The sequence below is a fragment of the Molothrus ater genome, chromosome 9 (genome assembly GCF_012460135.2).
Source record: "Molothrus ater isolate BHLD 08-10-18 breed brown headed cowbird chromosome 9, BPBGC_Mater_1.1, whole genome shotgun sequence".
In the NCBI taxonomy this organism is placed as follows: Eukaryota; Metazoa; Chordata; class Aves; order Passeriformes; family Icteridae; genus Molothrus; species Molothrus ater.
The window spans coordinates 19,367,287-19,392,028 of NC_050486.2; the positions used below are offsets into that span (position 1 = coordinate 19,367,287).

The 24,742-nt window shown below is 38.9% G+C and overlaps 1 protein-coding gene across 3 annotated transcripts in view; it reads left to right on the forward strand.

The window, feature by feature from the left end:
• Nucleotides 1-261: 261 nt before the first annotated feature.
• ZZZ3 (zinc finger ZZ-type containing 3) overlaps nucleotides 262-24,742 on the forward strand; it is a 56,617-nt gene continuing 32,136 nt past the window's right edge. For 2 of the 3 annotated variants that reach the window (XM_036387907.2, XM_036387910.2), the window contains exons 1-2: nucleotides 262-362; nucleotides 23,888-24,041. The gene's annotated coding sequence lies outside the window, so the exon portion shown is untranslated. Of the gene's footprint in view, nucleotides 363-791; nucleotides 819-23,887; nucleotides 24,042-24,742 lie in introns of those variants that run through there. The other variant, XM_036387909.1, reaches the window with a different exon arrangement.

Genomic DNA, 24,742 nt, shown 5'->3' on the forward strand with positions numbered 1-24,742 from the left:
GCGTTCCCGCGCTGCCGGCGGCTGTGCCGGAGCCGCCCGCCGTCCCGCTGCCGCCGCCCGCGCGGGCGGAGCTGTCCCCGTCCCTCGGGGCGCCCCGGCGCACACACAGACAGACAGACAGACAGACTGACACCTGCCCGGCCGCGCTGCGCTCCCGGCCCGCGCCGCCGCCGCGCTCCGCCGGCAGGGGGAGCTGCAGGGAGCGGGTCCCGCCGCAGCGCGGGGGGGAGGGGAAGGAAGCGGAAGGAGCCGCCGCCGCGCTGAGGGGAGCAGGCGCTGTGCGGAGCCGCCGCCTGGTGCGGGCGGCACGGAGGGAGCGAGCGGGGCTGCGCGGCCCGGCCGCGCCGAGGAGCGGGCGCCAGGTGAGGGCCTGGCCCGGCCCCGGGGAAAGGGGCGGGGGGGGGCCCCGGGCGGCGGCGAGTTCGGAACCCGCGCGGGGAGGGGGAAGGAGGAGGAGGGAGCGAGCGGGGGAAGCCCCCACGTGACCAGCGCGTGCGGGGAGGAGGTGGCGGCTCGCGCGCCCCGTTCGAATCAGCTGGCCCGCAGTGGCGCCTCCTGCGCGTGCGCGGCGGCCCCGCCTCCCCCCCGGCTTTACGTGTGCGCGCGCCCGGCGCGGCGGCCCCGGGACACGTGCGCGGCGCCGCGGCCGCCATGTTGTGTCTGAGCCGCGCGCGGGCACGGTGCGCGCGCGGGCCGGCCCGCGGGAGGCGGGGGCAGGGGCGGGCGGGGAAGGAAGGCAGGCGGGAAGTCTCGCGAGGTCGCGCGGCTCCCGCGGGAGCGGGCCGGGTGCGGGATGGCGGCGGCGCTGGGCGCGCTGGGTAATGGTACCGGGCCGGGGGCGGGACCGGGACCCGCCGCCCCTCCCGCCGCGGAACGGGCGCTCGGGAGCGGGCGCTCGGGAGCGGGCGGGGCGCGCGCCCCGGGGAGCGCCACTGGCTCTGCGCCGCCGCCTCCTCCCCCCGGCCCTGCCCCGCCTCACCTCACATCACCCCGTGCCTGCCCCGCGGCCGGCCCCCCTTTCCTCCCCCGCCTCGGGCTCTCCCCGTCCCGCCGCTTCCCCCGCGCTGCTCCGTCCCCGCGGCCCGCCAGCCGCGGGTGCCCACAGAGCGCCTCGGGTCGTGCCCCCGCCGTGCCACCCCCGCACCGGCTGTCCCCGAGCTCCCCGCGCTGCCCCGGCCGTGCCCTCTCCTGGCTGCCGGCCCCAGTTCACAGCCGGGGCTCCCGGGCCCTTCCTCGGCCACCCCGCAGCCCCGGGCCCCGGCAGTGTCCCGCTGTGTCGGCCTGCCCCGCGCCCCTGCCCCGCAGCCCCTGCCCCGCGCCCCTGCCCGGGCTGTGCCCCGCTCCCGGCCGGGGTTCTGCTGGGCAGCCCAAGCGGTGCCTGCCCCGCAGGGACAGGGGAGCTGATGGTTGAGGATGCAGAGCTCCGAAAGAGAGCTCTTGAACATCCCAAGTCTGCTCTAGATGGAGGCTTTGATATATGTCCTCTTCCAGCACAAACTTGTAACATGCAGTTCTGTTTTCTCTTGTATTTAGAAAAAATATTCCAGTCGTATCCAAGTGTCCCAGCTCAGCAATATTCCCTTTGTCTCCTAATCCTGATCTCTTTTAAGGGAGAGCATATGGTTCTTCTTCTTCCTTATGGTGTTTTGTATTCTGTCCTTGTTTTTATCCAGTAACATTGGCAGATTTTGTAGTCTTGGAGTATTTTGCTAATCTGGTTCTAGGCTAACACATAACAGAGACTAAATTTTTTTAAAGGATATGTTTTTGAGGCTTTGATGCTCCAAATTTTATTTTGTAAATATGATTCCATTTATTAAAAAAGCTAGTAGTTCTTCCATGGTTGTACATATATTTGCATGTTTTCCGTTGATATTGTCATTATACTGTACTAATCACTACGTAGCAATTGTTTACTGAGGCTTTTAAGTGAAGCTCTACGTGTACCCTGTATTTTACATTAAATACTGACTTGTGCAACCTCTTAAGAACATGCTTTTTGGGTGTATTTCTAACCTGTGATTGGATACTAGCTTCCCATGCTAGCTGCTCCAAGGACTGGTCATCTAGTAGGGACTGGTAGGTTTGGGATTAGGAAAATGGGATTCTTTACATAAGCAAGTGTAACTTCTGAGAAAAGAAGTTGACAAAGTGCTGTTGTAGTTTGTTTTCAAGTATTTTTCAATCTTACTGTACTGTCTTTTGCATTAATAGTAGTAATACTTGCTTAATCAGAAGTGGAAAAAAGTGTAAGGGAAAAAAACGTGGTGTGTGTTAAACAGCAGGAGAGAAAAATGCATCTCTTTAAAGAGTATGTTGGGAAAATGTTCAAAAAAATAACTCTCAGGTGAAAATTGTCACTCAAGTGAAGAAACTTCCCATTACCTTAGAAGGGCTTACAGTTAAGTCAGTTTGACGTGTGTGTGACTTCTAGCAAGTAATTAAGAACCTAAACAACTTTGCTTTCAGGCTTTTTCCAGCACTGTCATGTTTATTCCACAGAAAAATTCTGTGCTTTGAATTTACAGGCTTGAATTTAAAGGCTTTTTGTGTGGAGTGTTATGCTGTGCAACCGTGTGTGTCAGTAAGGAGCAGCAGTGAATGACCTTACATTGAAATACTGCTGATCATTTCTGTTTCTGGTGTTTAGTCTATCATAGGTAGTTGTTGCAATTCTCAGTTGTACCACTGTTAAGTGAAATGATATTTCTTTTGCCTTACATACTCCACAAGTGTATAATTGCTAAGTGAGAGGCTGTATTAAATAGCTTAATTATTGAGGTATTTAATGGTGGAGCTCAATCGTGTGTCTTGTCTCATCATTTTGAACAGTTCTGGAAAAAGAGAAATAGCAAATGGGATTCTTTGCCTTGATGTTATTATGGATTTAATGTGCAAAAATAACTAGATCTTTATTTCACAGAATTTGGGAATGTGTCCTAATAAGGGCTTTTGTTGTACAGCTGAACAGCATGTGACTGCTCTGATGTTTATCAGTGTTTCTAACATACTTGTGTAGTGAGATTACATACTGAGATATGCTGTCCTTAGTCTCCTACAGAATGAAGGCTTTACACTCACAGTATTTTCAGGAGATTGAAGTTATTGTGGGGTTTTTTTGGTTGGTTGCTTGGGTTTTTGGTCCATTTGTCTGTGACTGGTTCTTCAGATCATTTTAGGTACTTAGGTTGACTTCTGATCAATAATAGTTGTGTGGTTGATACAAAGTGGAAAGACTTATACTCTGCTCTTTTCTGATAAGGGAAATAAGAAATGTGTTTCTTAACATTTCTAAAAGTACTGGGGAAGCTGGAACAGAAGTCTTTGCAGTCTGCCCTGCTTCCAGTTGTGCTTTTTTTCTTGTTTTGTTTGGGATTTTTTTCTTCTTTTAAATTGTCTTTCACATTTCCCAACCCCTCTTTAAGATGTCTAGGACTAATCTATTGAAGTTTGCTTTGTTTTGGTTTTTCCAAAGTCTTGGAATTGTGTGGGAACTAATGATTTAGGTCTCTCTGGTCATAAGGAACCAAATTTCCAAGAGAATTTATTCATCAAGTATTTGGCACTTGCATCCATATATAGAGCTTGCACTCACGGTTCTAGAAATGCAGTACTGTAGGACCTATTGTTCCCTTTCTCTCAGGTTGGTTTAAAACAAATTGTATTATTCCAGACAGATATTTGTAGACCTTGTCCTTAAAAACCTTGAAGAAGAAAAATTCTGCCACTTCTGTAGGCGTGAGTGAAGTTGCAGAAACTGAGAAACTTTCTCACTTCTGTAGTGAGGCTTTTTTTTTTTTAAGTTTCCAAATTAAGTGTTCTTTGCTGTCAGTCATGCTGCTGCTGATGAGAATTTGGTCCTGGTAAACTTTACTCTAACACTTAAGGGTATATTGTTCCAGTTTTAAGAACGCTGTAAATATGGTTTGTGGTTGACAAACTGCTGTGGTTGTAAAAGAACCATCATGGTAGTTGCAGTTTTCTGAAAACCTTCCTTCTGTTTGAGTTAACTCTAAAAGACACTTCAGAAGTGCAGAGCCGAACATTAAATGGTGTGTTCTTATTGGACACTTGTGTTTCAAACAAAAAGACCTTTAAAAAGATACCCTTATGGAGTGCAGCTTTGTAATCAAAATACTTAGGGTTTGTAGGTTGATTTATATGGTTTGTGTTCAAAATTGGAGTATTAGTTAACAGTTTGCATGTAATTGCTTTCCCTCATACAGGCAATTGGTTGTATCATCTGTCCAAAAGCTGAGTAGCTTAACTTACAATAACTGTTCTTTAGAGTTACTTCAGTGTTTTGATGCTCATAATGAATTCAGTTAAACACAGATAAACATAAAGCTCAGTGAGTCCAATCCCCTGCCCTTGGAATATATTGGGATCATTCCCTCTGGTGGCAGAGCTCCTCCTTGTGTTGCTTGTTTCAGCAGCTCCATCACTCACCCCATGGTAAAGTTTTACCTAATACTGAATTTCAGTATTTTTGCTTTGCATACAGCTGACTGCTTTGTCTCTTGTTGCTTCAGAAAAGAGTTGATTCTCCTTGTAGCAGTGGTTTTGATTGCTATTAGCTGCTCTCCAGTTTTTCTGGTCTTTTGAACCTCATCACAGGACAAAGGAATATGAATGTGGGCAAGATAGACAATTTGATTGTCCAAGATTTTAAAGATGTTGCTAGTAGTTCAGATTTAAGTACAGTATTTAAACACAAATATTTGGTTTTTTGGGGGGTGCATATGTGCTGACCAAGTATCAGTAAGAAGTGTAAAAGCTCATCTTTATATCTTAGTAGCAGAGAAGTGGGATTTTAATAGTATCTTGTCATGAGAAGTAGCTGATTTTTTTGCCTAAGAAGGATGATTGATTTTGTTTAAAACACTTAAGTTGGAAAATTTGAAAGTCAGAGAGGAAGGGAGTGTTTCTGAGAGTTTACCTGTTGGTACATAAATTATAACATCCTGCTTTTTACTGATATTTTAGTTTTATTAGCATATATATATGTCCATGAGAGCTGAATTTTTCAGAGCTAGTGGTGCAGGGTTTTTTGTGTGAATTGAAGAATCTCTAGCTTAGGAGGAAAAACAGGGAGCCCAAATTGCAAATTGGAGAAGCTATGCAACTGGGTTACTGTGCCACACAGAAATGAATTAAAGAGGGAGGAGAGTGACAGAGCCTCCTGTGTATGTTTGTGTTTGAAACATACTCTGCTTGCACAGTGGTGTTGAAGTTAGGAATGTTATCTCCACAGCCAAGGAATCTGAAGCACCAAAGATAGATACTGTCAGAGGAGTTCTGCCATGCTGCTTAATTGCTTATTAAATAAATGTTTTAAGAACATTGGAGATTGAAGGCATGGGTGTGTCTTTTGCAGTTGTATTTTATGAATTTACTCCTGGTTATTTTTTTGTTTTGTGGCCTGGGTGATAGAACAAAGCAGATTTACTAATTGCCTGGGCAGGACAAGTCTGGGAGTGAATGTAAGCATTAGTGTAAAATAGTCTTGGAAAACTGGATCGATGACCTGAACTGTATAGCATGCAGTTCAGTAAACAGAAACACAAAACAGTACCTCTGGGTAGAAATAGTAAATTCAAATATGAGAAACACTTGGCTGGGCAACAGTTCTGTAAATAAGCAGCTGTATCACAAAATGAACACAGTGAAGTTGTGACAATTCTGTGAAAGCCAGGATCTCACTGGGATTTATGAACGAACAGGATTGTTGCATGTGAGAGGGAAGTTGCTCTGCAGCCTCAGTGGAAGGCCTCAGATAATGCAGTGTCTCTGTTCTTGTTACTCTGCTTCCAACAGATTTGGACCAGCTGAGAGTATTTAGAGAAGAGTTGCAATAATGACCTTTGAGAAAGGAATGAAAGAATTGCACTTGTTTAGTCTTTAGCAGAGGTGGGGAGACATAATAATAGGCTTCAAATGTGGTAACAAAGTTTGCAACAGAGAATAATGTAATAAACTGTTCTCTCTAGGTGGGAGAAGAAATAATAGTCCTGAGGAGCATTAAAAGAGATTTTGATGTCAGGGAAAATTTTCCAGCTTCAGGAAAGATTATCCAGGACAGATAATCACAGGGTTATATATCTGAGGGAAGTAATGGGATATCTGTTGCTGAAAGTGCTCTAGAAAAGGTTAAATAACCTCCTTTTAGAGGTGATTGAAGTGTAGTTTTCTGTCCTTGGCATAGGAGAGAAGATGACTTTTTAGCATTATATCTCTGGTCATTTTTAGATTTTTGTAATATTGCTGGCCATGATTTAAAAGAGTAAAACAACAAAACAACGTGGTGGAGAAAAAAAATTAGTGATGTAACAGTTGCAAGATTTAGTAAAAAACCCTCTATCAAATATATTCATTAAAGGTTTTTTATAAAGTATTTATTAAAGCCATCTGTAATGTAATATTGAAGGTAACTTTAATAGAGCTTTCATTGTAGATTTAATATTTTGACTTGCCTTTAGTTGGTTTTAGTGATCCAAAAGAAAGAAAGTGAGCTAGAGTCAAAGTCTTTCAGAAGCCTTTATTCAAGAGAAGCAAAGCTCAGAAGATGAATTCTAATGAGCCAGGCAGTCAGGTGCATTCCAGGCTCTGAAACAGAGCACACCGTGCAGCTTCACCTCTCTGTAAAATCGAGATGACAGTAAATATCTGAGACATGGATGTTGGGGGTTAATCACCACTGATCGAGTCTTAAGGTTCCTGAAGGGTTTGTTATATAAATATATTGTTATTTAAAATCAGTTTATGTTCCATGTATTAGGAATAGATTTCAGTCTTTCATGCCCATTGCTATGTAATAGCAATATAAATAAGCTTGAACAGAAATGTGCCTTGTCTGCTACATATCCTAGTTTTATACAAAATTTCTCCTTTGGGACTCTTTTGGGTGATTTAAAAATATTGGATTAAACTGGAAGAGATAACCTTGTTACAAATGAGTTATAAAGCTTTTTAGAGTTAAAAGTACTGAACAATTTGATAGAATTTTTTGAACTAAATTCAGTTTAATCCCTTATTCTGCGTTTTTTCTATTCAAAATCAACTGCCTACATCCCATGTGACCTTGTTCAAGCATTTCTGATTTTTGATATTTGACAAAGCTGCCTCAGGGTTAAGGGCAAGTGAAGGATAGGCTTTGTGTCACATATGTCTGAGCTCTGGAATTAGGGAAGGGGTTAAAGGGAAACAAATGTCACATTCTCAGCCATTTCAAAAGAGTGTAGAAAGTTTAGATAAAATTATACTTTCAATCTATTATAGCCTAATTGTAATTAGACTTTTAGTACATTTTTCCATCTCACCATTTATCTGGATTAAAGTTTATGTGTACTTTCACTGCACAGGCTATCAGCATTGTCTTTGTTATACTTGATGGCAAAATGTGACTAAACCATCAAGAAACAAAGTGTTGCTGGCAGGGCACTGGGTTTAGATCCTAGTGTAGTGTTTGCTTATATAAACCTGGAAATCAATAAAGGAAGAATGCAAACACTGTTCACCATATTAGACTGATGTCAGAAAAGGATTTGTTCCTTTTCTCAAGTATTTTATATCTTCCAGGGATTTTCCTTCTATGTATCACTGCAGTACAGAGGCTTTTTTGTAGCCTATTATAAAGGGGTCATGGTATCTCATGTAGTAAGGGCACAAAGGCTTAAGTCTTAGGCAGAGGCAGATGCACCTATTCCTAAGCTCCACCTGAGGAGCTGGAACTGAGGTGCAATTGTCAGGCAGAGCAGCCTGGAAAAGGCTGCTTTAACCTGGAGTTTGGAGCTGCATTTCCTGCAGAGTGATGTATAGGTGGTGACTGGCTAAAGATTTGGAGTAGAAAGCCGTTAACATTTCAGCAGATGCCATGGTTTCTTTGCTTTGGGTTATTTTCCTCTTTCCAGTGTAAAAAAAAAGGCAACTTCAAAAATCGTATCTTATTAATAATTTTGAAATTAGAATATATTAGTACATGTATTCCACTCATTACCTTCTTTTCATTTACTTGTGCTTTCTGTGTACATGTCTCTAAAAGTCAGAGTACAACTAGCAGCAGGTCTTACTGGTTAGGGATACATGATTGTATTGCTTTTGTTAGTAACTAATCTAATTGTCACTTGAAAAGATTTGACAATATTTCTGTGCTTTGCTATACTGCCAGCACTGTTCTTTGGAGGTTTCCTTAAAAGCTAGACTTCAGGAAAAAGAAAGCTAACTAGATGTTCTCAGGTCTTCTAAATCCTCACTTGTCAACACATCTGGTTTTGTTTATTTATTTATTTAATTTTGGGAAAAGAGGCAAAATGAGAAGCCAGTATAGCTTGTGGGGTTTTTTATTTTTAACCAGTGTTTTATTTTCAGTGGAATTGTGGTGTTTATTGCATCAGTTTTCTGGAAATTCTGCTATATTCAATGCATTCTAAAAAAAGCAGACTGACAAAAAATCTTTATTCACAGTATTATTGTAGAGGCTGCTACAGTGCAATTACTTTTCATGTGCGTGGATAGTTTTAAATGCACCTGTGAGGAAGTGGTTTCTAACAGAATAAAGTGTAGTTACATAATTTCTCCTAAGTGAGGTCAGGTGAGAGTTTTTCTGGATCATGGGAATTCAGTGATCCTTTGTTAAGAGGATTCCTAAAATACTTCAGATGAAAAAGGTTCTTCATATATCTGCTCTCTGACAGCCAGTGCTGAAAAGGACAATGAGAAGCACTCACTCCTTGTATGATGTCCTAGTGCAAATAAAACTGCCCACACCTCCCCCATCTCAAAGTGAAGTCTGTCTTTTTCAGATTTCTTGACTGTATTTTGGGTGTATTTTGGAGATCTGAGTTGTTGAACCAAAGTGAATTTTGAAAATCCTTGAGAATCTTCTATTCTCATAAATGGGTTGCTTTTTGGAGTACAGTTTGCTGTCAGGACCATTCAGATTATACAAGTGTACAGGAACAGATTTGCTGCTGTTAAGATCTTGATAGGAAATCTTCTGTTGTTGTTCTAATTGCACCTCAAAAGAAACCAACCAGAAACCTTCACCAACATTACAGGTAACAAATTTCTTCTTAATATTGATGAATTTCAGTTACATCTCTCATGATCTGAAAACATCTCTGGTTGATTCCAGCCCAGAAGCACTAAGGTTATTTTTTTTTCTTTGATCAGAATTCTGAATATATAGAGAGAATTTTTTGCCTCTCTTGGGTTCTGGAGGTAAAAGCAGGCCAGTTACTATTATTTTATCTAGTGTGACTCATGTCTCATTGATTTTCCACTTGAGAGGTAACTCTGGTGCTCAGACCTTGTGTTCTGCTTTTAGGGTGTATTTCATAATTGAATTAGTTGCAGTTAGATCAGCTACCCTTTTTAAAAACTTTTAAGATTGTTGTATGTCTGTATTTACTTGGCCAAAGAAATTCCCTTGAAGAAACCATTCCAAAAAGTCAGGAGATTGTGAGAAACAGGAGAGCTCTGGAGAAACTTACTGTGTGATATTCTTGGTACCATTTTCAGTTTGGATTCATGTGTCACTGCAGCTTTGTTATATGACTTGTACCAAATAATCATGTGGGCATTTCTTCTCATCCTGTCTGTTCTGTCAGCAGGCCTGATTTGCACATGTGGCATGAGCTCCAGTTTAAGTTCTGTTTGCTTCTCTTCCTTTAAATGTGCCCTTCCTTTGTGTGGGTTGTAGCATGGCTTCCCTGCTTGGTTCACTCCTGCAACTGCCTTGAAAGGAAAGTTTGCTTTTCTAATACTTAGAAATTAGCTTCTGTTGAAGTGTGGACAGCTATTGCTTTTTTTGACCTTCACCGACCATACTTTTAATGATGAAATGTCAAAAAGAGTCCAGGGGTTTGAATCAGTAACAAATAAGAATACAGAAAGTTTGCAGGGATTTTTTTTCCCCTCAGGTGCCTCTCTTTTGTGCCTGAGATTCTGTTAGTGAAGACTTGCATCAGCTGGATTTCAGTTAAGTTTTCAATAGAGTTTTAACAGATTTATATTAAAGTGAACAGTTAACAGATTGAAAGTAGAGTAAAACACGATGCTGTGACCTCTGCTGTGTGGAAACAGACATGAAGAATGTTTCCCCAGCATTCACAATTCCAGAATAATAAAGGTTATAGCTGGGCACTATATATAGATGGAAACAATAACCTGCTGGAATTAGTCCTGTGCATCAGTTAGAAAACTCTTCTATCCTCAGCATGGAAGTTTAGAATTCCAAGATAAGAGGAGCACCCATGCTGCTTAGGCTTACAAAGCATAAGGGAGAGCCTGAGAGAAGGGCTTCACATTACAGCAAACCTGATCCAAGGACTGTCTGTCACCAAATGCAAAGTCGTGGGCCCTGTTTTCCACTGGCACCTGTGCTTATTTCACCATTACAGTGAGCCTGTCTAGGAAGCTAAACTAGAACAAAAATGGCTCTTTTGTAGGGACTTGTGATTTCCAAATCAGCTCACTGTGAGCTTGGATTGAGCACAAAAGCAAATGCATGGGAAAAATAGGAATGATGTGCCTGAGTTACAGGCGAGTGGGATTGCTTCTTTTTGTAGATGAAATCACTTAATGGTAAATGAAACCTCACCTGGGAAGTCTTGTTGCAAAATTAAAGAGAGAATGGTTGAAGGCTCACCACCAGCCTGTGAATCCGCCCTGTTGATAAAGGAGTGGGAATGTTGATGGGTGTGGTTTTGATTGCTGTGATAGGAAGGTGGAGGGAAAGTGGTGTCTTGGACAAAACAATAAAGAAGGAAATGCTCTTTTGGGAAGTATCTGAATGGATGTAATTGAGCAGGGGCAGAGAAAGGACCATTGCAGTAGTTCAGATGCAAAATGACAAGATCCTTATGAGAGTTACCCTCTTGGAGTGACAGTGAAAACCTTTGGAAGTCAGGCCAGCTGCTGAAAGAGGGTTCAGTCTGTAAATAAGCTGTTTGCTGTCTTTGTAACCTTCATTGTTGATGGATGGGTAACCTTTGACATAGGCCCCTGGACTCACCAACGTATTTTTAATTATGATTCTGGTGTCTCACACATGGATTTGCATTTTTATTTCCATAGTGGCTGTTTAAATACACATACATTGCAGAGTTGCTCCTTTCTTATCACTTAGAGCAATTAAAAAAAAAGTTTTAATACTTTCCTCAACTGAGCAAGGATCATCCAAACTGTATGCATGCAGAAGTCAGAAAGGAAGCAGTGCCCACGTTAGCTGGCATGTAATTTAAGAGGGGCATTTTAAGTCAAAATAGACAGATGTTTAGAAGTTGGTAATTTCAATTTTTATAAATACTGATAGTGATATTTCAATAATATTATTTCAGTGATTGCAGAAGAAAACCCTTTCTTTAGTCTTGTGGTGATACAAATCTGATGACTCTTTATTTCACCACTGTCTTGAGTCAGAAGAATCTCAAAAAACTGAGCAAATGGGCATTAAAATAGAAACTCATTGTTAGGAATGTGAAGTAATGCATAAGAATAAAAGAACTTTATGCAAAAAAGCCCAACCCTGACTTGAAATCAGCTATTAGTGCTCAGGAAAGTCTTCTGATAGACATTTCTGTAAAGACATCAATTCAGTTTTCACTGTCAAATAAAGTAAATAGAGTTGAGTATTAATAGAAGGGGGTCATGACATAAAATATTAACTATTCTGTGGTAAAAATCTATGACATACATAGGCCATGCTTTGAATATGATTATCCCACACTGATCTGTCTGCTAGGCTTAATACAGAAAAGGGCAATAAGAATAATCAAAATTTGGGATAGCTTCTTTATGCAGAACACCAAGGAGATAAACCAGATAAAGTAACCATTAATTCTAGGATCTTACAGCAAAGGTATGTCCTCAGATACTGTGAAACTTAATTGTTAAAGGTATGAGAGTTTTATGTAGGGTTTTTTTCCCTACTGTTATCAAGGAAGGGATGTGTTTAATTGCTTATTGACCTAGGAGAGATAATATATCACTGAGTTATGAGGGCTTTGTGTGTACCAGATACAGCAACGGCTGCCTAGGAGATATATTCTTACTGTATTTATTTTTCTTCTTTTATGGCTACAGCATTGTGCTCTGAGTAATGCAGTTGTTCACAGCTGAATAATTTTGTATTTTTTACAGAAATTTTAGATGTTCTCAAAGATAACTGGCAGTTGGGGTTGGGGTTTTTTTCTGTAGTATTTTTTAAAAGGTTAAGCAGTTTTATGGATGGTATATAAACTACATTTGTCAAGCTCATCCTTACTTAATATTTCATGTCAGCTCTTCAGAGGAACTAAGTAAGGAATAAGCACAGTGCTTGTTTTGCTATTATGCTGTTAAATTCCTCAGACTACTTTGTAAAAACTGTGCCTTAGAAAGAGCCAGTTAGGCTTTTTTAGGACATCACTGGTAGACTCTAAGTTATGTATTATTAAAAAGAACCATCTATAAAGCCTTCTGCCTGATATCTTTACTCTAAAAATGTAAATGTGCAAAGCAAACCATTATGATTTCTAACTTTGTAACTGCTTTTATTGATTATTTTCAAATTCATAATCCAAAGATTCCAAACTGTTTCTATGGCATATTCAGAAAGCTGCTGATCCTACCGGTTTTGGTCTTGTAAAACATAAACATTTGGAGTAATCCTATCTCTGTAGCTGAATGTTTTGGAGGGATAAAGTAGAAAAGAAGTCAGTTTTATATTGTATTTGTGTAAATTGGTATCTAAGCCCATAGTAAATAATGTAACCATTTAGTCTAAGCTTTATCTAATTCCTGCAAATGAGAACTTTCTAAATGTGTTGTCATTTGATACAGAATGTGAGCAATCCTGGTGTGCAGCTCAGAGACAAAGCAATAAAGAAGAATTAACTGCAAGTGCAGGTTTTTTACTGCAGTGATGGGTTGGCCATTTAGGGAAGTGTCTGAACTCTGGCAATCTGCTCGTGTTTGCACAGGAGAGGTATGGAAACTACATAATTCACACTCTCTGACCCACCTTCTAGCAGCTTCTTCCTGCTTCCTGAATCTGTGATAAAATGTGCTGAAGGTATCTCTTTTTTTTCCTTTTTTTTGTGCTTCAAGAAATTCTCTAGTGGCTGAACCTGGAAATTGAATAGCCTTTTAATGTTTCTTCAGTCCTTTAACCTGATGTTACAGGATAATTGCAAGGAATGGTAAAATGAGTGTCTCTTTTTTATTTATGGAAGTAGATACTATTGAGAATTTTAGATACCATAACCAGACATGTATTTTTATATAAAAGGTTAAATGTTCTAATTGCTATTCTACTAAAATGTTGTCAGTTTGCCCTGAATTATTGAATTAATCGCTGATTAAGTATAAAGTCCGTTAAATACTACCATAGTCATGAATCCTATTGTCTTGAGACAAAAGAGGAAAGTCAAATCTGTGAAAAATTACTTCAGTTTCAGAAAACTAAAATGAGAAAAGGCAAGATGCTGTTTAAAGCCTTGAAGTTTCATGTGTTTATTAGGGTAGATAAAACTGCAAACATGCACCTTTGTTACTAGAGCTGAGTGTATGTATTTGCAGTATCTATGCCATTACAGTTGCAATGACATGCTTTTCCATCATTAATAATACCACGAGGCTTTTTGTTTTCATCCCTGAGAAAGTGTTTCTTAGACAAAGTCGGAAAAACTGAAGTAGAAGGGGAAGCTCTAAATAAAACAAAAAATTTATTCTGCCAATAAAAAAAGACAAAGGAAAACAGGAAAAAGCCAATTGAAGGCAGAATGGAGAAAGAGTTAAAATGAAGTTGCTATGAGAGTTGCATTGGGTATCTAACCTTGCCTTTTCTTTTTTGCCAGGTCTTTATACCCATTTGTAAAAATAAAAATACAGAATTCTCTTTTTGTGAAAACATCAGTGAGAGCCTGAATGCTAAAAACTTATGGGGGCTCAAGGGAAGACAAGGAAAATTCATGGAAGAGAAATTCAGTGAAGTTTAGAAAATAGATATATATCACATATGACTTAGGAGGACTCTGAGCTAAAAATATTTGGAAGCTATAATGGTATTATACACAGCAGCTCTTGCCTAACCATCTGCTTATCACGGCTGTTGGAGACAAAGTACTGACTGCAGAGACGTGTGGCTTTGCTCTGTGTGAGAAAAGAGGCTTGAAGTTTAATAATGTTGAGCATAATTGATTTGCATTTAAATTTAATGAGGGAGAAGTTTTGAAAGTGAATAGTCAATTAACATGCAAGGGGAATCAAGTGTCTCTGTGCATAGGTGACAGATATGCTCATGTGCTTAGGCAGTAATAAGTACGTCCCTTTTGCTCTCTAAATGTAGTGCAACATCTCAATATCGAGAGATCTTTACAAAGTCCTTGATAAAGTATTCAGCTGCTGGGACAGGGTAATAGAATCAGAATAAATTTTTCACTTCATAGGCAATCTTTCATTTTATACTTGAACAGTGAGCATAGTATTGAAAGTAAATTGTCTCGTGTAGTTGCAAGAAATCATAAACTGAGTGTTGCAGAACAAAACCCTGAAGAACAATAAATTCAAAGCAGAATATCTGGGTATTCTTGTATCACAAAGTTGAATAAAAGAAGCCAAAAGAAAAGCATGTGTAGGGTAAACTGTAGTTGTATTTCAGCAGTGTGTTGACAGGTTAATTGTAGGTTTAGAGTAACGGTGTAAAGTCTTAGAAATGCTTTGAAATGTATTTTAAATCTATCAAATATGTATATTTAGCACAGTAATAAGATACCTGGAGAAGAAACAGCTGATGAGTAGTGGTGCTGTATGAAAAGTTGTACTGTCCCAGCTTAGTCTTTCAAGGGAATAAATTTGTGACTTTGAAAGATCAAGAAAGTGTGAATCAGACTATTCTGAATTTTTACTGTGCAAGGGCTGTAGGAGCTGCAAAACCTATGAGTAAGCCTGCATCTAGGTGAAAAATGAAAGTGGAGCAAGCCTAAAGGTTCTTTGTCAGTGGTCACAGGAAAAGCAAAAACCTGTAGGAAAAGAACAAGCAACTCCCTGCATTCTTACAGGGCAATTATGTTAGCAATTAATTAAATTTAATGCCAACGTATTCGAATGAAAAAATATTCATACTGAGAAAATAAGAGTAACTGAAAGGCTATTGTTTTAAATGTAAATGTAGGCTAGACAGAACTTCCTTTGTATTTCCAGTTGGTACTGTAAGCATAGGCCAGACAGAACACAGAAATTGTGGGAAATAAAAAGCAGCATATTGTTTATCAGTGAATGTGCTGGCCTACGAAGGCCTTCTGAGCACAGCAAGAGAGGAAAGCAGAATGGCAATCAAGTAAAACAAAATTACATGTGATGTGGTCATAGTTCTATTTGAATTATATCTTTTAGACTAGAACAGTAAATTGGGCTACCAAGGTACTGTTCAATCAAGGAAATTGTGGCTAAGTATCCTATTTGGAAGTAGTTGGATATGAACAGTAGCAGCTAGAAAAAGGTCGTGTACTAGTTGAACTGGGAGCAGTCTTACAATAAAGTCAGTGCCTTTTTTAATCAAGGCCTCTCTTAGCAGTAGATGTGCTGTGATTAAAAGGAAGGGTATGTGATATTGTTCTTATTGCATCTTGGTTTGTCTCCTGTGCCTGAAGACAGGATAGCAGCAAAGCAGAAAGCAGCTGCTCCCTGCCCCTTTAAGAGCTTTTGAAAACCACAGTTCCTAATGCACTTAAAACACCTTCAGTGCTTGCCAGTGGAAACTCCCAAGCCAAGTAGACTGAAATATGCATAACACTCTTCTTACTCAGAAAACATAAATACAGCCTGAGCATACAGTGAGAACATCAGGCTACAGAGGTGTATTGAAACCTCTCTGCTTAACAAGCTCAGTGTCAGTCACAAAGCAGAATTTAGACAGCATCTAAGAATAAACATTTTCAGGTGCTGATATCTGCAGTTTTGTCAGGTTACCCAAGCATTGGGAGAAAATTTCTGTCTGCCTTCAAGTATTTGTGGGGAGAAAGGCACATTCTTGGTGTAGATGATGCTGACATCCAGCTCACAGAGCAGGAACGTGCTCAGAGCTGCTTTGAAAGGCTGCAATGCAAAGCTGTCACGGATGGCTAAATATGGCTGTAGCACTTGTGCTGTGTATTAGACCAAACTGCAGCATGAGGCAATGAAAATAAACAACATCCTCTATGGAAGGCAGAAGGAGGGATGGGTCTTTTTTACTGCAGATCACTATTTTGAGAAGTGCTACAATATTGAGGTTCTAGCATAGAGTACAGTGCTGAAACATGTCAACAGCTGTAGCACCTCAGACAGTTTAGAAAATAGATGTTTCTCTGGCTGTTCACCAGAGAAATGACTTGGTGTAATACAGTTTTATTAATATGTCACAGTCAGTTGTAATAGAGCCACATGAGCACTTAAAAGAGCTGGGGCTCTTAAAAAAAACTGCCAATCAAAAAGTGACATAAGGCAAGTCATTTACAATTGGACACAGTGATCTTAACAATCTTTTCCAGCCTGTGATTCTGTGGTAGCAGGCTACCACAGTGTTTAAATTCAAGTTTAAAGCATACTTGGCTTCTAAGCCTGTCCATTACTTTGCCTAGCCCATTGCATGTGAGAACTCATCTGTGTGCTGGTAGTGACTGGTGCTATGATTATACACACAGGATCAGCTGGTGTGCCGAGGGATGCCTGGAATTCTGGAAGCATGAAAATGCACTGGGTGAGAAGACACAGCATGGCCACAGCACAGCTGTGACAAGCTGCAATTTTTTTTTGCTTCATTTTTTGGGGGATAGTTCTGCATCCCCTCACTGCCCCCAGTCTGTCCAGAATATATTTTCAGCATTTGGAGTGTGATTTAGATCAACTGTTTAGGTGTCTCTCTATTTGTTTACTGTTGTCACTAAGTCATATTTGAATCCTTAGGCCAACTTAGCAACTCCTCTAAATTTAGCTGAGAATAAACATCTCAGAGCTATGGAAATATTGCAGCTTTCACAAAAATTGTAGCCCCCTTTTTAAGGGGGATTTCAGCCCAATAGCCACCTGCTATACATGGTTTGCAAGCAGTTTAGTCAGTGCATATATGGGTTGGAATTTGTCTCACCATCCTGAAGGTTTGGAGAGGCCAGAGGGAGGAACATGACATTTTTCAGAACATGGAGGTGTGGTGGGATGTGTGGCAGAATGGTGCCACGTTTAGGACTCCAAAGCCAGCCCATTGCTGATCTGCTTCTGGAATAGTGTGTATTCCTCTAGATAGGGGAAAAAGCCTAGACTGAGGCAAAAGCATTATCAGATGGAAAACAAGTGGTTAAAATAGTTTTCATGAATCTAGATAGCTGGAAAAACAGCCTTCTCTCTTTTTGTTTCTCTGGGAAGTGAGGGCATATTTTAAATTTTGAAGAAAAAATTAGAACAAAACCATTTTCATTCTAAAACAACATTGAAATGTTTTACAGGAACTGTTGCCTCACATGTCCCTTTTCCAAACCCTGGGTTTATGTTTGCCTTAGTATAATGCAGGAGCACTTCAAAGCACAGCTCACACAGGGCACCTGGTTGTGTGTGTGGTGCTGCTGTGAGTTGTGCACCAGCCTTGTGAGGCTCATGGAGCTGATGCTGTAATTTTGCATATAAAAAGCTGTATTAATTGTTGCATTTCAAATGCATGCCATTGACTGAAAATCATCTGGGATAAAAATATGTTCTAGACAGTATTTCATACAATATGCACTTTACAGTTTACTTCATAAGGTAGCATGTTCATAGGCACTGCTCCAAAAGTAAATCAGACAGAATAGTAATTTCCAGTGTAATATTGTACAAAAATGAGCAAATGGTTTATCCTGGCTTTTAAGAAAAAGTATAGGAGCAATAATTTTCTCCCATCAGGTTGCTTTTCATCTGTAAACTGCTAGCAGGGTTATTAAGTACTTGATGACTCTTAAAATTGCAGCCTACCTATGGGAAAAAGCAATGTCTTTTTATGCTAGATATTTTCTGTATATTGTAATAATAACTTCTTCAGGGAATAAATAATAGTTTTCCTATTTATATAAAACTGTGTTCTTTGCTTAAAAGATGAAATCTTATTGGAGTTTTCTCCTAGAGTAACAGTTTGATAAATGGTTACTGTAATTAAGTTAGTGTAATTAATTTTATAATGAGCTTTTCAAGAACCTGTGTGATTTAATGTATCTCAAAGATGTAAGTCATGTGTTTTGGTAATCCTGCACAGGAGATACTCTTTGGATAACAGGACAGTTAATTAGCAATTGAATGGTTTCACATGAAAAAGCCATATTATAATTTAGAGTGGGACTTTCACCTAGGATGATAAAGTGGATTGGGTAGGTGTGGTGATAAGGATATAGAGGGATGGCCAATAAATGAGGCTAAGCATATTTTTTTTAAACTGGAACATGGAAGTTATTATAGCTTAAATAATATAGCATAAATAGCTGCTGCTTCAATTTTTACATAGTATGATTTCAATTTTCTTCATAAGTTAATTCTATCAGAGAGTAGTGACTTTATAGTTGTGTTCTTTCTGTCTTCTAGCAGTTCCTCAGGATTTCCTGTGTGTCTCTTTCTCCAGTCAGCATCCACTCCTTTTGCCAATGTAGCTGGTCTCCTTCCCTGTGCATTCACATTTAGCATTGCCCTCAGCCTGCCTTCATCACAGCTCCACCAGGATTTTTGTTCTCAGGCAAACTCTTCTCTATGCCAAATCCCAATTTCTTACTCCAAAATATGGAGGAAGAAAACCTTCTTGAGGAAACAGTCAGATGTATCTTAAGCAGCAAGAAGGGTTTAAAATAATTTCCATATTTGTGCACAGAAATGAGTAATTATTTTGACTGAAAATTCAGGAGAGAGACAGCAGGGTGGGAATATCAGTCTGAGACAGATGCTTCAATGTATAATTTCAGCACAAACTCTAATTTGGCCAGGATACAAGAAACTGAAAGCAGTTAAAGTGTTTCAGGCTTTAAAGAGAAGAAATTTGAAAAGCAACCACTGTTGCTTTTCTAGAGTTCTGCTGTAAAGTCACACTTGTATAATTCATATTTAGTTTTATGTGAAGTAATTTTGCAATCTTATCCTGGAATGTCTGGCTGGAAGAGGGGTGATGCCTATATCACACTCATCCTCCCAGTGAGTTTCCTCAGATAGGTAGCCCAGAAGAGTGAGAAGTAGCAATGCTGTCAGCAGTTGTGATAGCACTGCTGAGTGGAAGGGGTGCAGAGGAGCAGATGTGCGTTGCTGGTCATTGTCATACAACTTTCTGCTTCAGCCTTTTTTTGTGGTTTTAGAGAAAGAGTAAGACTGTGTTAGGAGGAGGCTGAGCTTTTGTTTGTTTTCATATATCCCATGATTTAACTACCAATTCATTTTCACTGCCAATTATGGTTTTTTTTCTTCCAGAAAGAAGTAGAAATAGATTTCCACAAGAAGATTCTTTCTAAAGAGTTTTTTTCTTCTTATGTAAGAATAGGTTTGTCTAGCCTAGTGAACCCATCTCTTTTAAGGAAGAAAAATAGCATATTGAATTATCCATTCTGGTTCTTTGCAGTTTCAGTTTTGAGTAGAACTTTTCCATTGGCAGTTTACTAGCTTTTAAAACCTGTTGACTTCTTTTTTAATACTATTCTATTTTTTCTTTTACTTTCTTTATTTTATCTTACTAGCCTTTTATATATAAGACTAATATAAGTAGTCCCATTCTGAAAGACTATATTTTGACCATATGCAATATAATCCTATTGTGTCAGAGACAGCTGAAATCTCAGAATAACTTCAGCAACATTTATTAATTTTTATTGCTTTTAAGCTTTTTGTTATAGCTTTAAGCTGCTTATTGTTACGTATTATTTCGAGTAAGATCTTCATAATGTCTTTTGATTGAGGTTATTTCTATCATTTGAAAGTACTACTTGTTTTGATGTCATGTAGAATCAGAAAAATAAAATGCTGTTCCCAGAAAACTGATTTCTTGCTAATGTAGTTCTGTGAAACTTGGTGTGTGTGGGAAGAGATGCTGGCATACTCTAGATGTGATAGACTGCTGAATATAATTTGTTAAATGAAATTCATCCCTAATTTAGTAATACTACTTTGTTAGGAAGTAATGTATTTTTTGTGTGGAGATAATCCAAAATCTTGATAATCTGGTGTCTGTGCAGATTCTCATCTTTTCAGAGGTGCTAACTTTTTTGTCTTGGGCAAATACTTCTGTAAGGGATTAGATTCTGTTTGCATAAATAGCTGCTGCTTTCACTTTTTAAAGATGCACTGTTGTAAGTAACATTCCATTGCTCTGCAGAGAATTTAAGAACTGCTATTTCATACCACAGAGCTCCACCAGTTTATTACTTTGGGTAATTATATATGTGTGTCACATGTGCTCTTGTAAGTGGTAACTTTGCCAATAGCAGATACTGTCTCTGAAGTAATTTGGGGTTTACTGAGGTATGGTACTAGAGAGTGCTCCTGCTATCAGATACCCACAAATGCCATATCTGACCACTTGGAAAAATCTGAATCTTTATCACTGCAGTTTTATCACTGAGCATATGGATTGTTAGATGAGACTCAGAAGAAAGATAACAGATTATTTCTCTTCAATATGAAAATGATTCATTATATTCTAGATTAGATGAACACACTATTCTGTTTCCTAGGGTAGAATTGTTGTGGAAGACTTTAGATATTGCCCATTTTCATCAAATAGTGACATCAAGAGACTTAATCATTGGAGACTTCTCTTGAAAGTCTGTTCTCCCCCATCCTGGGTGCACTTTTTAAAAAAAAATTGTTTAATTTTGTATGTACTGTTAATTATCCATCCTAGGTTCCCTATATATAATTCTACCACAGTTATAGTAGAGACCTCTCTTGGTTTGCTGGTTTCAGCTCTGGTATACACCCAGTATGTTCAGGTATTGACTGCTTTTTTTCACTGCCTCTTTTCTGGCTTAGGGCCACATGGAACATACTTGTAACTGCATCCATGTTTCTGAATTCCTTTAAACCATTTGGCTCGTAATTGACTCTCAGACAGTACTAGCATAATCCAGAAAAAAAAGTTGGTTATTCTGCCTGTTTAGGAAGGGTTTTCCTTATTCTGCTGTCTTTAACTGTTGTTTTTCATCTCCATGTAAATTTGTTTCTTTGTTGCTAGAAGTTTTCATGCACACAGTTGAGCATTCAGTAACTTTACTAAATAGGCTTGTGGCTAAGTTAAATAAAAATTGTAGCATAATGTGAATATGATGATATGTATTGGTAGAGTCTGCCTGAAGCTGAGTAAGTTTAAGGGTTCTTTAATGCAAAAAAGCCTACCCAGATATGCATCCTATATTGTCATCACATGCTTGATTGTACACAAGATGTACAGACAATTTTTGCAAGCAGTTGAACTTCAGTCTCACTCTGAAGATTGTCCATACTGATTATTAATGTGTGACCATTTCCTGGGTGGTTTCAGTAGCAACATTTGCTCATTGCCTTCCTACACAGATTCTTCCCCACAAGAGACAGAGTCCCTTACTTATTTCAAGAGCTCTGTCTGCATTACACTCTATTTAACCTGTAACTTCTTATTTTTTAGTGGGCTCTGCAGACCAGAGAGTGTTGTTTCTTAGCTGATTATCACTCTTCAAACTTCTAGTCTTTATTGCAGTATTTTGGTATTCTTTCTTAAATGTTGATGTGGTTCCCTGAAGAAAGGCTTTTAGACCTAAAAGCTTATATAGTTTCCCCTTGCACTCCTTATCCCAACTCATAAATAGCTGCTAAAATGAGTGGTGTCCAAAATATTAAATTACTCTTCTATTGATTTTCTCTGCCACAGAAGATGTGGTTGTTCTAAGTGAAAAATGTCATTGTAATTGGTTATGCAATATAAAGAAATAATAGTTAATTTTCAAGACAGCTTTTCCAAGAAAACTTCAGTGAAAAATTATATAATTGTTCACTTGTTAGGCCCTTGTGAATGTTGTTTTCTATGTTTTAAGCGTAATTAAGGGCCGTCATTTCACTGTATCCTGATTTAAGTTTCCTGGTTTTGTAAATTGTTATTCCCTCCTTCATCCCTGGAAACTGCTACCAGAAAAAAAATTCTGACTAAGTAAAACTTTTTTTAACCACCTTGGTTTCTTCTCTGAAGATATTTATGCAGTCTTTTTGCTGGGTCTGAAATGCTTCAGCTGTCCCCAAAGGCAAATGGACACAGCAGGGGTTGTGTCTTTCCTACTGTGAGTAAAATAGGCTTGTTTTGGGCAAAAGAAAATTGAGAGAGATGAGGTGTACAAATCTGACAAAATACTGCTATTACTATTCCAGCCATTCCTGAAACAACTTATTCATAAGTTCTTTACTTAAGACCGGTAAAGTAATTAAAAATGATGATATTAGGCCACCTTCTGATTGGCCCACTGTTAACATTTTGTTTAAATGTTTTCTTTGAATGTTTTTTGTTTAAATATATTTTGTATTTTTACCAAAGTTACTGAGCTACTATTTTTATTGGGTATGTTGTTCTTTTGCAAAAATTGGTCAAACTTTGTCATACTTTTAGTGTCCCCAGGGGCATCAGTTAAAGGCATCTTTAGGAAAGGCAACAATATGGATTAAGAGTACCATGCATTTTCAAGTGGTTGTCTTTGCCTTCTTCTTCCATTCTTTGTTTGTCTTATTATGATAATAGTTCTCTGCTGTTTGTTAAATTGAGAAATCCTACTGAATAAATGAAACCTGATTTGATTTAGTTATCTACATAATAGAATTTGTGATACTTCATGTAGCATCACTGAAGAAACATCTTCTGTAACTGAACTTCACTGCAATTAGACATAATTAATCTCTCCTCCTCTTATGCAGCTCAGTTTGTATTTTGAATTGGCAGCCTTAATGGTGAATTAATTTTCTGTTCTTACCAGTATGAAATCATAACTAGGTTTAAAGTAAAGACAATTTTCAGTAATCTAAATATAAAAACTGTGTAGAATGAAGAATATGGAGGAACCTGTCAGCTTGTGGTTTAGATCATGAAGATTTGAATTGTCAAGATGAAGAAAAGGTCACTTGTATGAAGTCAATAGAATATGAAGAAAGCTTCAATAACCACTATTCTTTAGTGAATTATGGTGCCTTCATAGTACTAGATGTTCTTAAATTAAATGTGATTGCTGATGTTTTTTTCAAGTAGTAACTTGGTCTTTGGCAGAGATGCCCAGATTGGAGACGACCGAAATCGTTGTGTAACATTTGGATCTGGGGATGTATTTTGTCTTTCAATATCCAAAATATTTTACTTCCACTACAAATGAGGGTGCTATACATTGTTTTCCTTGGATGAAGAACAGATTTAATGTGAACTCTAGAAAGCATTTTAGTCCCATTGATCAATGAAGGTTATTCAGGGATTTGGAGCCAATATAAGTTTAGAGGTCTACTCAGTTAATTAAAATTAAACCACAGAGTTTTTCACTGTGTATCTAATTATAAAATACAGTGCATTTCATAATTCATTACTTGTAGTAATACCTGTCACAACTTGTTTTCTTATGTCTCTTCAAATACCTTCTGAAATTTGAACACTCTAACATGACTCCTGTGAATTCATTTGCTTGCACATTTAGTGTGATACAGTGAATCACTTAGAAACTACTAAGGAAAGCATTTTACATTTGAAACCTAAATTAACATTTCACATACTTAATTACTTCATAGCATATTAATCTTTCTTTCAGTAGGACGCTTTTAAAATTCATAATTTCTTCTTTAAAAAGCTGTTAGTCTTTATATGTCCTGTTGCATTCTTCTTTTCCAGTGTGGTAATTTAAATGTTTTATTGATATCTTTGTCTTTTTCTCAACAGTTTTCAAAATCTGGTTGATGTGATGGCATAAACTAGTAAAGCATTTGGATTGCATGATGGATATCAGCAATGGTGATTGATATTATTTGAGTGGTACAGTAAGAGCCTGCTGTATGAAATGCCAGAAGTTTACATTTCTTCTAGTTTTGCAATGGTAAGTTTTTTTATATTTTTACTAAGGAAGTAATAACTTTCTTTCTTGTCACATAAGGTGTATTTCTTGAGAAAGTATCATATCAGCAAATCAGTAAAGATTTCTTTCTTACATATGATTTCTAAAGTCTGTTGTGTTCAGAAGTAATTACTAACCAAAGTATACATTTGAATTTGGTTTAAGTTCTTTTATTGGTACTGATTTGAAATGTCAGTTACTCACCCCTAATGTGTGCTAGCTTTAATTAGAACAACCTAGGGGAAATGGAATCTGTAAATAATGTTTGGGTTCAACCCCAAATGGGATCACTCTCCAGGTGGTATTGAGCTTGCGTGCAAAGAGGGACAATATGCAGGCAAGTCTATCCATGTGGAAAATAGGTATAGAAACCATGATAGAAAACACATGGTGTTTTGCTGTCTTCAGTAAGCTGCTGATGTTTGACCATTTGCTGCTTGACATATTATTTGTATTTCCTCTTAAGGCAGAGTGTGTTGATGGCTCACACTTACTTACTTCTAAGTGGACAGAACGAAAGTTAGTGCTGCAGCATCTCTTTAGATACATTTTCAGGAATACAAGCAGTGCACCTTTCCAGGCATTCATCTGAGGCAGCAGGAGCAGCTAACAAGCAGGAGGGTTGTAGTAGCACAAATAAATCACGGTTTTAAGAACATTTGAAATTTTCACTTTATAATTGT